Raw genomic sequence first — 13,667 nt, forward strand, 5'->3', positions numbered from 1 at the left:
CCCATGTCATCCACTTGTGGTCGTCAAGGTGTTATTTATTCAAGCAGAGTGGAATTGAGGGGAAATAATTGGGAAACGCAAATATGAGGGAGCACTCACTCATGAAAATTACCATCAAGTCTCCTATATAGAGCACAGTTACACTCCTGACTCTACATGTCTTTGGGCTAAATGGTTTCATTATTTTTTTAAATAAATTAATTTATTTATTTTACTTGGCCTCACCAAGAGGCTTGCAGGATCTTAATTCCCCAACCAGGGGTGGAACCTGGGCCTGGCAGTGGAAGCATCCGGTCCTAACCTGTGGCCCACCAGGGAATTCCCTTATTATAGTTTATTGTTACCTTTTCTGTTGTTTTTGTCATTGTTACCGCCATTACCATTTTAGTAACATCTTCATATGGGTGTTAGAATTCTTCAGTTTCCATAACGTCCTGTTCGTTTTCTTTCTAGACTTTAATTTAAAGGATGTGGCCGGGTCAGTATGAGCTCACTGTTTTGTTCCAAGATCTGAATTTGGTGCCTCATGTGTGAACGCTTGGGCTTCCTCCAGAGAGAGTGGAGTGTCTGCCTTGGCTGTTTCTGGGCAGTCATTGTGAGTAAGGAGCAGATAGAAAACAGGACCCTAAAGCGTGTGCGTGTGTATGTGTGTATATACACATGTGTTTTTTCTTTTCTGAAAAATCATGAACAACATTGTTTCAGTCCTGTAGCTTCGTCCTACTCGTGTTAAGTCAAGGCTGTAGTTTAAAATTACGTTATTTGGATATTGAACTACTTCTGCTGGAGGAAGGTTTGTGGGAACCCGGACTACGCAGAGAGAGCTGTGATGGTGGCTTTATCTAGTCTGATATGCTTATTACTGTTTTTACTAAATAAAACTGAAATAAAAAAGGAAACAGTGAATTTGCATTGTCTCCCTCCCCTGGTTAATTTAATTCTCAGCAATGCGAGTACTTGATTTTCATAGAGACCACGACCCACGCTTCAGGTTTTGCTAATCCAAACATGATGAAACCAAAGCGTGATGAATGATGAAAACAGACCTTGTGGAAACCCTGAAGGTAGTCTCTGCCAGGTTGCTCTGTTTCTTTGGGATTTCAAAAGCTTTATATCACATTGCATCAGGTTGGTTTGTAATCACACCCATAAGCACCGCTTAATTGTAAGTTTTTCAAGGTACAAATCTTTAAACTATCTATACTTAGTTTAGGTTTCTGCTTTCTTTACTGTAATCCTGAGACAGCCTGATCATCTAGAATTCCAGCCTAATGGCTTTCACTTCTGTTGTTGGAAGGAGGTGGGGTGGGCAGATGGAGGTGGGCTCTGATGAGAGAAAGTCTCTGCTGTCAGCCGACACCACGGATTGTGGTAAAGGTGTGACTTTCAGTGAACTAAGCCTTGAAGATCGTGGGAAAACTGATGGGTGACAGTTTAAGCAGAAAATGATTTAAACGTGAATGGAATTAGGACTCTTGATTACAGGGAATTGAAACCCAGTTGAAATTAATTTCAGGAAAGAGTGGAATCTGTTGCAAGATACTCATGGCTCAGACAGTAAAGAATCCCCCTGCAATTCAAGAGACTCGGATTCGATCCCTGGGTTGGGAAGATCCCCTGGAGGAGGACAAGGCAATCCGATCCAGTATTCTTGTCTGCAGAATTCCATTGACAGAGGAGCCTGGTGGGTTATAGTCCATGGGGTCGGAGACAGTTGGACTTGACTAAGTGACTAACACTTTCAGTTTTCACTGGTATCCACATAGTGAAAAAAGAGAGGTGCCTTTAGCTCTGGTATTTGGTTTGTTCCATTTTTGCCTCTAGAAAGATCCTGGCCTGACGCTCTTATCTGTTTCTAAATTGCCGTAGAAGGATTGCCCCACATCATGACACAGCATTTGTGGCTGATGAAGAGGATGTAATTGGTACGTGATTTACATGAATATAAAACTCTGGAAGACAGTTGGGCAATTCCTTTTAAAACCAAGCATGAAATTATTGTGTGTTTAGCAATCACACTCTTTGGACATTTATCCCAGAGAAATGAAAACGTGGGTTCACAGAAAACCAGCACATGAGTGTTCATAGAAGCCTTGTTAGTGGCAGAATCAGTCCGGCTGTCCTTCAGTGGACACAGCAGGCGTGTCACACTGTGGAATACTACTCAGCAATGTAAAGAAACAGAACAGATGCAAGCCACCTGGATGAACCTGCAGGGAAATACAGCTGAGTGAGTAAAGCCAGTACTGAGGTTTCATGGTGTATGATTCCACTTGTATAATGTTTGGGGAGTGAAGCCATTTTTGAAACAGAGAGGGGTTAGTGGTCATGGTCAGGATGATGCATGGGGGGCTGGGGGAGGAAGGGCAGCATGGACATCCTTGTGATGCTAGAACTGTCACCTCTCTGTGCGGGGGGGACACACAAACCCACACGGGTGATAAAACTGTGTAGAACTTAATTCACACACAGGAGCACCAGTAAAACCAGGGGAATCTAAACGAGATGGAGTGTGGGTGTCAGGATTCTGGGTGATCTTATAGTTTTGCAAAATGGTGCCATTTGGGAAAACAGGGCAACTCGTACATAGACTCTTGGTATTATTTCTTATAACTACGTGTGAATCCACAGCTACTCCAGTAAAAATTTCAGTTCACAAAAACTGGATTTAGATTAAAAAAAATTAAGTAAATCTTAATCAGTGGTGTGTGTGGCTATGTATATGTACACATACATGCATGCATATTATATATGTTGTATATGATGAACTAAAGCTTTGTAAACACACTGAGCCAAAGAATGAGTTTAACCACTCCCTGTGCACCCCCACACACACATGCTGTACAGAACAACAGGGGAACCATATAAAAACTCCCATTTAGGAAAACCTGGAGGGGGAAGCCTGGTGGACTGGTCCTTGCTCAAAGGATAAACTTTCTCCCTCTAGACAGAAATAGTCTGGTAAGTGATAGGCCTGTGAACCTAGCGGGCACCTGCTGTTGATTCCTGTCCATGGCAATAGAGTCGAGTTCTTGGTCAGCCAGTCCAGCTGCTCCGGATTCCGCCTGCTGGTACGACTTTTCTGGGGCATTAGCCAAGCATGTACACTCGAGACCTTATTTAGAGCTTGACCTTCTTTTACTTTAATCTAAAGTACTTGGCTTCTTCTGTAATTGCCAGAGACTACAGTTTGGTTTTCACTGGCAGTTGGAGAAGGAGCGTGTATAGATTTGGGGTGTGTGTTTGTGTGTGTGTATGGGGGAACCAGGCTCACCTAACAGACTTTGGTTGGTTGTGTAAGCCTCTTAATCCTTGTGCCAAGCTATGCCTGGCATAGTTTGAAAGTAACCCGGAATTGAAATGGGATTAACTCCCTGACTTGACTCAGCCCACTGAAGGCACTATGAGAAGTACAAGGAAAGGGAAGAAAGTGTCTCCTTAGAGCTCTTTCCTTTGGGGAGCCAAGAGGGCCACAGGGTGGGAGAGCGGGAAGGTGCCTAGTGAGCAATAAAAACTGTTAATAACGTTCCATGTTCGGGTGCAGGGAGGACAGAGGGATTCGGGAACAGGAAAGCCCACAGTCCCGGAGGTGCTGGGGAAGGCTTGTGGATGCCATGTGTCACACACTGGGCTGTTCGGGAGGAGCTGAGAAGGAGGCGATTCCGGGAAGGGAAGACAGTGGACAGAGGCGGGCACATGGGAGAGCCTTTGACAGGTCTGCACTTGGGAATGGGGAGAAGATGGGGGTGGTACTTGGACAGTCTGTAAACGGCTTACAAGTGTGTGGAGTGTTTGGGTTGATGTGCGTGGCCGGGGTGGCAAACCCCTGGGGTCCTGCCGCCTGCTTGTGTCTCTCATACCTGGGGCTCCATCGTCCATCCATCATGACTCTGTCTTCTCCTGAGCCTCTGTGGCCTCAGCTTCTTCTCAACCTAGATCTTCATGGAGTCACCAATAACTAAAGCCGGGGAGCTTACCTGCCAGCATCAGGGCAGGCATGGGGCCCACTAAGGTTCCTGCAGTTTCCTGTGTAACAGCCAGACCGAGGGCCTGGGCTGGGGGCTGGATGGTGCAGGCTCAGCCCCACTGTGCAGCTGCCCGAAACACACACCAGCCCCATCAGAAGTCACCAGGCACCAGTGGTTTCAAGTTTGGGGAGAAAGTCAAGGGCTTTAACAGAGGAGAAATATATTTGGAAATACATATTTTTGACTAAGAATACACAAATTGCTTTCACTTCTTACATGTGACTTTAAAGCCCATTCCAGTCTTCACAGTGGGCCAAAAATGGTCTAAGTATTTCTTTAAACTTATACAGACCAAATGATAAAACTTTAGATGTTGGGTGATGAAAATCCAATTTATTCCAAATACCAAAAAGCACAAAAGCCAGTGAATGTCAAAAACCACTACTGTACAAGATATGGAAATATGCTGCAAGTTTTAAAACCCACCCAGGGAATTCCCTGGCAGTCCATTAGTTAAGACTCTGAATTTTCAATGCCCCAGGTTCAATCCCTAGTCAAGGAACTAAGATCCCACAAGCCTCGAGGTGCAATATAAACAAACAAGTAAAGGTCCGTCTAGTCAAGGCTATGGTTTTTCCAGTGGTCATGTATGGATGTGAAAGTTGGACTTTAAAGAAAACTGAGCACTGAAGAATTGATGCTTTTGAACTGTGGTGTTGGAGAAGACTTGAGAGTCCCTTGGACTGCAAGGAGATCCAACCAGTCCATCTGAAAGGAGTGTTCATTGGAAGGACTGATGTTGAAGCTGAAACTCTAATACTTTGGTCATCTGATGTGAAGAGCTGACTCATTTGAAAAGATCCTGTTGCTGGGAAAGATTGAAGGCAGGAGGAGAAGGGGACGACAGAGGATGAGATGGTTGGATGGCATCACCGACTCGATGGACATGGGTTTGAGTGAACTCCGGGAGTTGGTGATGGACAGGGAGGCCTGGCATGTTGCAGTTCATGGGGTTGCAAAGAGTCAGACACAACTGAGCGACTGAACTGAACTGAAATGAGTGACTGAAATCAACGCACCCAGCATTTTCCTTCCGTGAGATAAGGAGGAGTAGAGTCTGCCCTGTTACAGTGTGTGCTCTGAGCTCTGAGATGCACAGTTTTCTGTGTTGTGTCGGGGCTGAGCCTGCATCCCTCATCCAAGCAGGAGGAAGGAACTGATGATTGTCCTCCCCAGACAACGATCCGGTATTGCTTTCCATTTCAGTTATAAAGCACTCTTAATGAAGAGACAGGAGGAGTGGGTGGCAGAGGAGGAGATGGTTGGATGGCATCACCAACTCAATGGACACGAGTTTGAACAAACTCCAGGAGATAGTGAAGGACATGGAAGCCTGGCGTGCTGCAGTCCGTGGGGTTGCCGAGTCCAGCACGACTTAGAGACTGAACAACAGCAACAACTTAATGAAGAGTCTATAAAATGTTTGCGTGTATCTTAAAGAATCATATGAATTTTAAAGAACTAAATGAACAGCTCTGAACCTGCGAGTGCACCTCCCTCTCCAATCACATCCCCTTCTCTCCCCGCACAAGTCTCTGCTGCTGACTTCTGCGATAGCTGTCGCTTTCGTCCCTTGTCCTTTGCCACCCGTGTTTGCCTTTCTCAACAATAGGCTCAGGCTTGCCTGCTTTTGAACTTTGCACAAATGAAATAACCTATGTGTCTTAGATAATGTCTTGTTTCTCACCCTGGGAGATTCCTGACGAAAGTTAATTGTCCTTTGCCCGTTTCCAGCACACAGTTCTGTTTGACCTGAGTGTAACACAGCTTATCTCCCCATCCTGCAGTGGTGGGTATTTGCATGATTTCTGGCTTGTTGTTACTATGAACAGTGCTTCTTGAATATTCTTGCACATCTCTTAGTGCCAAGTGTAAGCATTCCTTTAGGCTCGAGTGTGTGAGAGCCTAATTGCTGAGTCATGAGCTGAGTTTTACCGAGGTGACACCAGGGTTCTCCGAAGGGGACACAGGCTATGCAGGAGACACCTGGTGCTTTCTGCCCTGTAGGGCGACAGGGCGAGGGGAGAGAGCTGATAAGAATTTCAGTTTGCTTTTCCTTAGTTACCAGCCAAGTCGGCACGTTTTCATTTATTGGCCATTGAGATTTCTCCTGGTGTGAGGAGCCTGTTCAGGTCTTTGCCATTCTTTTATGTTGGGATGTTTACCTTAATCTTACTTGTTCATAGCATGTGGTGGCTCAGTGGTAAAGAATCTACCCACCAATCAGAAGACGTGGGTTCCATTCCTGGGTTGGGAAGATCCCCTGGAGAAGGGAATGGCAACCCACTTCCGTTTTCTTGTCTGGAGAATCCCATGGACAGAGGAGCCTGGGGGGCTACAGTCCATGGGGTCGCAAAGAGTCAGACACGAGTGAGCGACTGAACAACATTTGTCTATCTATCTATCTGCTCTCTATCTTCGATAGTATATGCTGAAATATCTTCTTCAAATTTATGTCTTATATTTTCACTGTCTTTATATTTTTACATCATCAGAAGTCTATAATTCCTACCTAAGAGAATTAATCAATTTTTTTCCTTTATACCTTTTTTGGCATGGAGGGTGGAGGGAGGATGAGTCATTTAAGAAATCTTTCCCCACCCCTAAGATCAAGAAGATACTCCCTGTGTTGATTATATCTGAAAAGCTTTGCAGTTTTGTTTTCCCATCTGTCCTTAAGTCACTTGGCCTTGATTTTGTATATGCTGCCTAGGTTCTCCTACGTAGACGTCCAGGTGTCTCAGCACTGCTGGTTGTAGAGTTTGTTCTCTCCCCTCTGCAGTGTCTCCATCTCAGTCCTGTGTCATGCGCCCTGGTGCACAGGTCTGTTTCTAGGGCTCTCGGTTCTGTTTCACCAGCCTGCTTGGTCATCGTCACACCTATACTCCTCTGATTTAATTATCACAGCCTTATCGTGAGTCTTGATAAATGGTCTTGGACCTCTCTGTAGGTCCAAGAATGGACCTGGAACGGTCCAAGAATGGTCTGGAATCTCTGTAACCGATACTTGTTGGCCACAGGGAAGGTTTCTTGAGAGTGTGTGGTATGACTGTGGATTTGTGTGTTCCGGTCTGCTGGAGATTAGGAGAGAGCTGGGGCCCAAATCTACATGTGTGTACTGGAGAGTGTTTATTTTTATAGCTAATTTTAAACTTAGTAGTGTGTGTGTGTTCAGTTGTGTCTGACTCTTTGCCACCCCCTGGACTGTATCCTGCCAGGCTCCCCCGTCCATGGAGTTCTCCAGGCAAGAATACTGGAGTGGGTTGTGATTAACTTGTCTTCAGGAGATCTTCCTGATCCAAGGATCAAACCCTGGTCTGCCCGTTGCAGGTAGATTCTTTACCATCTGAGTCACCAGGGAAGCCTAAATAAACTTTATTTTAGAATAATCTTATATTTATAGAAAAGTTGCAAAGTTAGTATGAAGTTCTCATATACCCCACATCTAGTTTTCCCTATGTAAAAAATATATTTGTTTATTTGTTTATGACTGCACTGGATCTTCCTTGCTGCATGTGGACTTTCTCTAGTTGTAGAGAGCAGGGGTTATTCTCCAGGTGCTGTGCAAGGGCTTCTCAATGCAATGGCTTCTCTTGTTGCAGATCACAGGCTCAGTAGTTGTGGCACAGAGGCTTAGTTGCCCCACAGCATGTGGGATCTTCCCAGACCAGGGCTCAAACCAGTGTCCCCTGCATTGGCAGGTGGATTCTTATCCACTGTGCCACCAGGGAAGCCCTGTTTCCCCTACTTTTAACATCTTACAGTCATTACTGTGGTACATTTGTCACAACTGAGCAACCCATCAGTTCAGTTCAGTCGCTCAGTCATGTTAGACTCTTGACCCCAAGGACCACAGCATGCCAGGCCTCCCTGTCTATCACCAACTCTCAGAGTTTACCTAAACTCATGTCCATTGATTTAGTGATGCCATCCAACCATCTCATCCTCTGTCATTCCCTTCTCCTCCTGCCTTCAATCTTTCCCAGCATCAGAGTCTTTTCAAATCAGTTAGCTCTTCTCATCAGATGGCCAAAGTATTGGAGTTTCAGCTTCAACATCAGTCCTTCCAATGAACACTCCTTTCGGATGGACTGGTTGGATCTCCTTGCAGTCCAAGGGACTCTCAAGAGTCTTCTCCAATACCACAGTTCAAAAGCATCAATTCTTCAGCCTCAGCTTTCTTTATAGTCCAACTCTCACATCCATACATAACTACCAGAAAAACCATAGGCTTGACTAGACAGACCTTTGTGGGCAAAGTAATGTCTCTGCTTTTTAATATGCTGTCTAGGTTGGTCATAACTTTCCTTCCAAGGAGCAAGCGTCTTTTAGTTTCATGGCTACAGTCACCATCTGCAGTGGTTTTGGAGCCCCCAAAAATAAAGTCTTTATTTTTTACTGTTTCCACTGTCCCCATCTATTTGCCATGAAGTGATGGGACTGGATGCCATGATCTTTGTTTTCTGAATGTTGAGCTTTAAGCCAACTTTTTCACTTTCCTCTTTCACTTTCATCAAGAGGCTCTTTAGTACTTCTTCACTTTCTTCCGTAAAGGTGGTGTCATCTGCATATCTGAGGTTATTGATATTTCTCCCGGCAATCTTGCTTCCAGCTTATGCTTCTTCCAGCCCAGCATTTCTCATGATGTACTCTGCATATAAGTTAAATAAGCAGGGTGACAATATACATCCTTGACATACTCCTTTCCTGATTTGGAACCAATCTGTTGTTCCATGTCCAGTTCTAACTGTTGCTTCCTGACCTGCACTCAAGAGGCAGGTCAGGTGGTCTGATATTCCCATCTCTTTCAGAATTTTCCACAGTTTATTGTGATCCACACAGTCAAAGGCTTTGGTATAGTCAATAAAGCAGAAGTAGATGTTTTTCTGGAACTCTATTGCTTTTTCGATGATTCAGCAGATGTTGGCCATTTGATCACTGGTTCCTCTGCCTTTTCTAAATCCAGCTTGAACATCTGGAATTTCACAGTTCACGTATTGCTGAAGCATGGCTTGGAGAATTTTGAGCATTACTAGTGTGTGAGATGAGTGCAATTGTGCAGTAGTTTGAGCATTCTTTGGCATTGCCTTTCTTTGGGATTGGAATGAAAACTGACCTTTTCCAGTCCTGTGGCCACTGCTGAGTTTTCCAAATTTGCTGGCATGTTGAGTGCAGCACTTGCACAGCATCATCTTTCAGGATCTGAAATAGCTCAACTGGAATTCCATCGCCTCTACTTGCTTTGTTCATAGTGATGCTTCCTAAGGCCCACTTAACTTCACATTCCAGGATGTCTGGCTCTAGGTGAGTGATCACGCCATCGTGATTATCTGGGACGTGAAGATCTTTTTTGTAGAATTCTTCCTTGTATTCTTGCCACCTCTTCTTAATATCTTCTGTTTCTGTTAGGTCCATACCATTCCTGTGTTTATTGAGCCCATCTTTGCATGAAATGTTCTCTTGGTATTTCTACTTTTCTTGAAGAGATTGCTAGTCATTCCCATTCTATTGTTTTCCTCTATTTCTTTGCATTGATTGCTGAGGAAGGCTTTCTTATCTCTCCTTGCTATTCTTTGGAACTCTGCATTCAAATGGGTATATCTTTCCTTTTCTCCTTTGCTTTTCACTTCTCTTCTTTTCACACCTATATTCCTTAGTTATTGATTCTTCGTTTCTGATACTTTTATTAACTTTATTGATTGTATTGATAATTTATAATTAAATCCATACATTACTGAGATTTCACTCCTCCCCCCTCATATCCCTTTTTTATTCTGGGATCCCATCCAGAGCACCGTATCACATCCAGTTGCCAGGTCTCTTTAAGATCTTTGAGCTGGGACAGGTTCTCAGACTTTGTTTTTGATGACCTTGACAGTTTTTAGTACTGGTCAGATAGTTTGGAGAACTGTCTCTCCTTTGGAGTCTGTCTGCTGTGTTTCTCGTGATTGGACTAGGGGGCGGGCATGTGTTTAGGGGAAGAAGACCACAGAATTGAAGTATTCTTTTCGTGACTTTATTACCAGTTAAGCAAGGATTTGTGTTATCAACATGATAACATCCCTGGTAAAGTGGACCTTGACCTCCTGGCCGAGGTGGTGGCTGTAAAGTCACCCTCCCCTGCTCTTTGGAAGGCGGTCCCTAGGCACAGCCCACACTTGAGGGTGGGGATTGTGCCCCACCTCCTTGAGGGAGGAGTCCTGATATGTTATTTGTAATTCTTCTGCAGGTGAAATTTGTCTCCCCTCCCTGATTTTTGTATTTAGTCATTTATCTGTATCAGTGTGGACTCACAGATATTTATAAGTTTAAGCTATAGTGCAATATGGTATTACTTACCTTGTTGCTCAAGTTGCTCCAACTTTGGCCACTGGGAGCCCTTTCTGTTGCTTCTGTGTTCCTTTAACAAATTCCCGTCATTTTGGTTCTTGAGTACTTCCTTACTTTTTGGCACAAGATGTTCCAGACTCATCTTGTAAGTTTTAGGCTACAGCTCTAGACTCAGCCATTTCTCCAAGTAGCTCTTGTTGCTTCTACTGGAAAAGGGTATTTAGAAACCAAGATCTGGGATGACTGTGCTCATTGCTACTGGAATGTCCTTGAGTCTAGGTAAACAGAGCTAGGAAATATGTGTATGGATGCTAACTGGAGTATACACTTACATGTATCTATATTTCTATAATCATTCATTTATATCTATATTGAGATAAACATAAATTTATATTGATGCCTCTGACTCTAATCCAAAACCACAGGACTCCTTCTAACCTTCTTTAGGGGGTAGGGGAGAGATTTTTAAAAAGTCAGCCACTAAGCACACAATTAAGCAGAGGGACAAGCTTTTTTTCCTGGAGATTTTCTTAGAATATACTAGTCTTTCATCTTTCACTTAACATATTGCCCAGACCTTTCAGAGTTCAAAATGTAACTTCTGTGAAGAATTATAGCCATGTCAGTGGTTACTTTCAAATGGCACAATATTTACTTAAGTACTGTTCACTTTGATAGTGGACTGAGTCATTACTGTCAACCTGAACTGAATGCTTACTGTGTGCCAGAGACTGTTTGGAGTAGTTTGTCTTAATCTTCACAGCCCTGCCTGTGAGAGTCACCATCGTCCTCCCAACTTACCAGTAAGGAAACAGAGACGCAGATTGAGGGACTTATCCGGGTCCTGTGGCTGAGAAGGTGGGGGCCCAGCTTCAAACCCAGGTATCTGTCCCAGACATCACTTTGCCGACTAAGGTCCATCTAGTCAAAACTATGGTTTTTTCAGCAATCGTGTACGGATATGAGAGTTGTACCATGAAGAAGGCTGAGCACCGAAGAATTGATGCTTTTGAACTGTGATGCTGGAGAAGGCTTTAGAGTCCCTTGGATTGCAAGGAGATCAAACCAGTTAATCCTAAAGGAAATCCACCCTCAATATTGATTAGAAGGACTGATGCTGAAGGTGAAGCTCCAATACTCCGGCCACCTGATGGGAAGAACGAACTCATTGAAATAAGACCCTGATGCTGGAAGATTGAGGGCAGGAGGAGAAGGGGATGACAGGATGAGATGGTTGGGTGGCATCATCGACTTGATGGACATGAGTTTGAGTAAACTCCGGGAGATAGTAAAGGACAGGGAAGCCTGGCGTGCTACAGTCCATGGGGTCACGAAGAGTTGGACACGACTTAGCAACTGAACAACAGCATCTGTCCCAGAGCCTATGTTCATGTTTTGTTCATCTCTTAAGAAGTAAAAATAGGATCCAGGAGAAACAGTGATTTCTGAATCACTGAGAGAAAATAAATGGTAACCGATTTGATAGAGAATTTCAAGTTAACGACCTTTCCCAGTGGTTTCTCTGGCCCCTTGGGACTAGCCTATGTTTCTGTCTGGAGAAGGTGTGTTAGGAGGATAGGAGGCGGAGCAAATGGCCAGGACCCCCCCTTGAGACCCTGTGTTTTCTGCTCAATCCTCATTCAATTCAAATTGTGGCATTTCCATGAGAAAACAGTCCATCTAAATCTGTGACAGGAACCTGACACTGCTTGTTTGAACTTGACACCAGGAATGTGGCCTGGTGGAGAGCATTTACAGACACATATTAACAAGCAGGCTTGGTCCCCTGGGAGCAGAAATCCTTCCCAGGGTACACATGCCAAGTGCTTTAACTGTAAGTGCTTAGAATCGTTATAAAGAGTTATTGTCCAATCAGATATTTATTGCAAAGGTAGTAATTCTTTTTTTTTTTAAAGTTCATTTAAGTTTTTGTTCCACCTTACAGATAAGCCAATCCGAGAATCTAAAAGTACTGGCATGTTGAACAGAGATTTTGCAGCTTCACTTAATTGCTAAAATGGTTGCCTCTCTGGGTGTTACACAAATATCTTGGATATTTAGATAAAGTACGAGCTGGCAGGAGCATAGTAAGCCTTGATTGTTCATTTCAGTGGCTGCTCGAGGGAGCTGGGGAGATGGAGACCACTTCAGGGCACATGACAGCCTTTGCAAACAGCCTGCAACCTGCCTCTGCTGGGTCTTGATGGGATGTTGAGATTTCCATTGCTTTTGGCTAGAATGCCTTAAACGTGTGGGCAGTTTTGGCAAAAAGTAATGCCAGCAGTCAACAACCTCTCCCACTCAGGGTGCTGTGTTGTGTCCTCATGGCCAGCTGAGTCGGTGGTGTAAGCTTGACCTTGGAAAGGGGCTATGGTTGGAGGAGAGAGTAAACTTACAGGGCAGATATTTTTCAGTGAAATGGTAGCTGTCTTATCCCAGGTGGTTGGCAGAATATCAAATGTTTGCTCAATGCTGGTATGGTATTTTAGAAATTTGATGTCCACACTAGAACACACCAGAACTGTTGTAGCCACACGTTCCAGGAAACAAACTCACTCAGAAGGACAACACAGATAGTGAAGTGCAGTTTATTACACCGGCGGGCCCAAGGCAGAGTCTCCTTTTAGCCAAGGACCCCGACCAACATTTGTGAAAATCTTTTATACCCCATGTGTATGTGTCTGAACCCACCACTCCAAATTCCTTGAGACTTACCTAAACCAAGGAAAATACAACCCCAGTAACCCCATCATTCACGTGCTATGTGCTCATGTGCTCAAACAGTCAGTTAGCCAATAATCAATAAGCCCAAGGTTACACTCCGATAGATACAGAAAAATTTATGGCCTGTCTGGAGGAAGGGGTGATTAGTGTATGTTTTCTCCTAGAAGATGAGTAACCTAGATACGATCTTCAAGGTTCCCCTGTCTGGAGGGGGTCTTATCCTTCTGTTGTCATTTTCATAGGCACTAAACACAGAGTTCAGAGTCCATTGGAAAGGTGGCTGAGCATGATCATCATGAACAGGCCTCAGATGGAGTCCAGGCCCTATGAATTCCTTCTTCAGAACCACTAGCTCTTTGGTAATAGCTCAAGAGGCCATTATTTTTTTATCACTTGTAAAATGATGTCTGATAAATGTATACTTTATTGTCCTGGGTATATAGTCTTCATCTTAATATAGATATCTGAACTCTGGACTTCATAGTGTGGGATTATGAATTGCATAGACTGCACAAGTATCAAACTCAGTATCTTACAGTCTACCTTCTACAAGAGTTGTTCTCAAGCTATCAAAAGTGTAAGAAG

At 44.0% G+C, this 13,667-nt stretch overlaps 1 protein-coding gene across 2 annotated transcripts in view; it reads left to right on the forward strand.

The window, feature by feature from the left end:
- Window positions 1-13,667, forward strand: part of RAB31 (RAB31, member RAS oncogene family) — an 85,376-nt gene that overhangs the window by 54,696 nt on the left and 17,013 nt on the right. The gene's annotated exons all lie outside the window — the stretch shown is intronic.

The sequence above is a fragment of the Moschus berezovskii genome, chromosome 28, assembly GCF_049115385.1.
Source record: "Moschus berezovskii isolate FMDL1 chromosome 28, NW_MosBer_1.0, whole genome shotgun sequence".
Lineage (NCBI taxonomy): Eukaryota > Metazoa > Chordata > Mammalia > Artiodactyla > Moschidae > Moschus > Moschus berezovskii.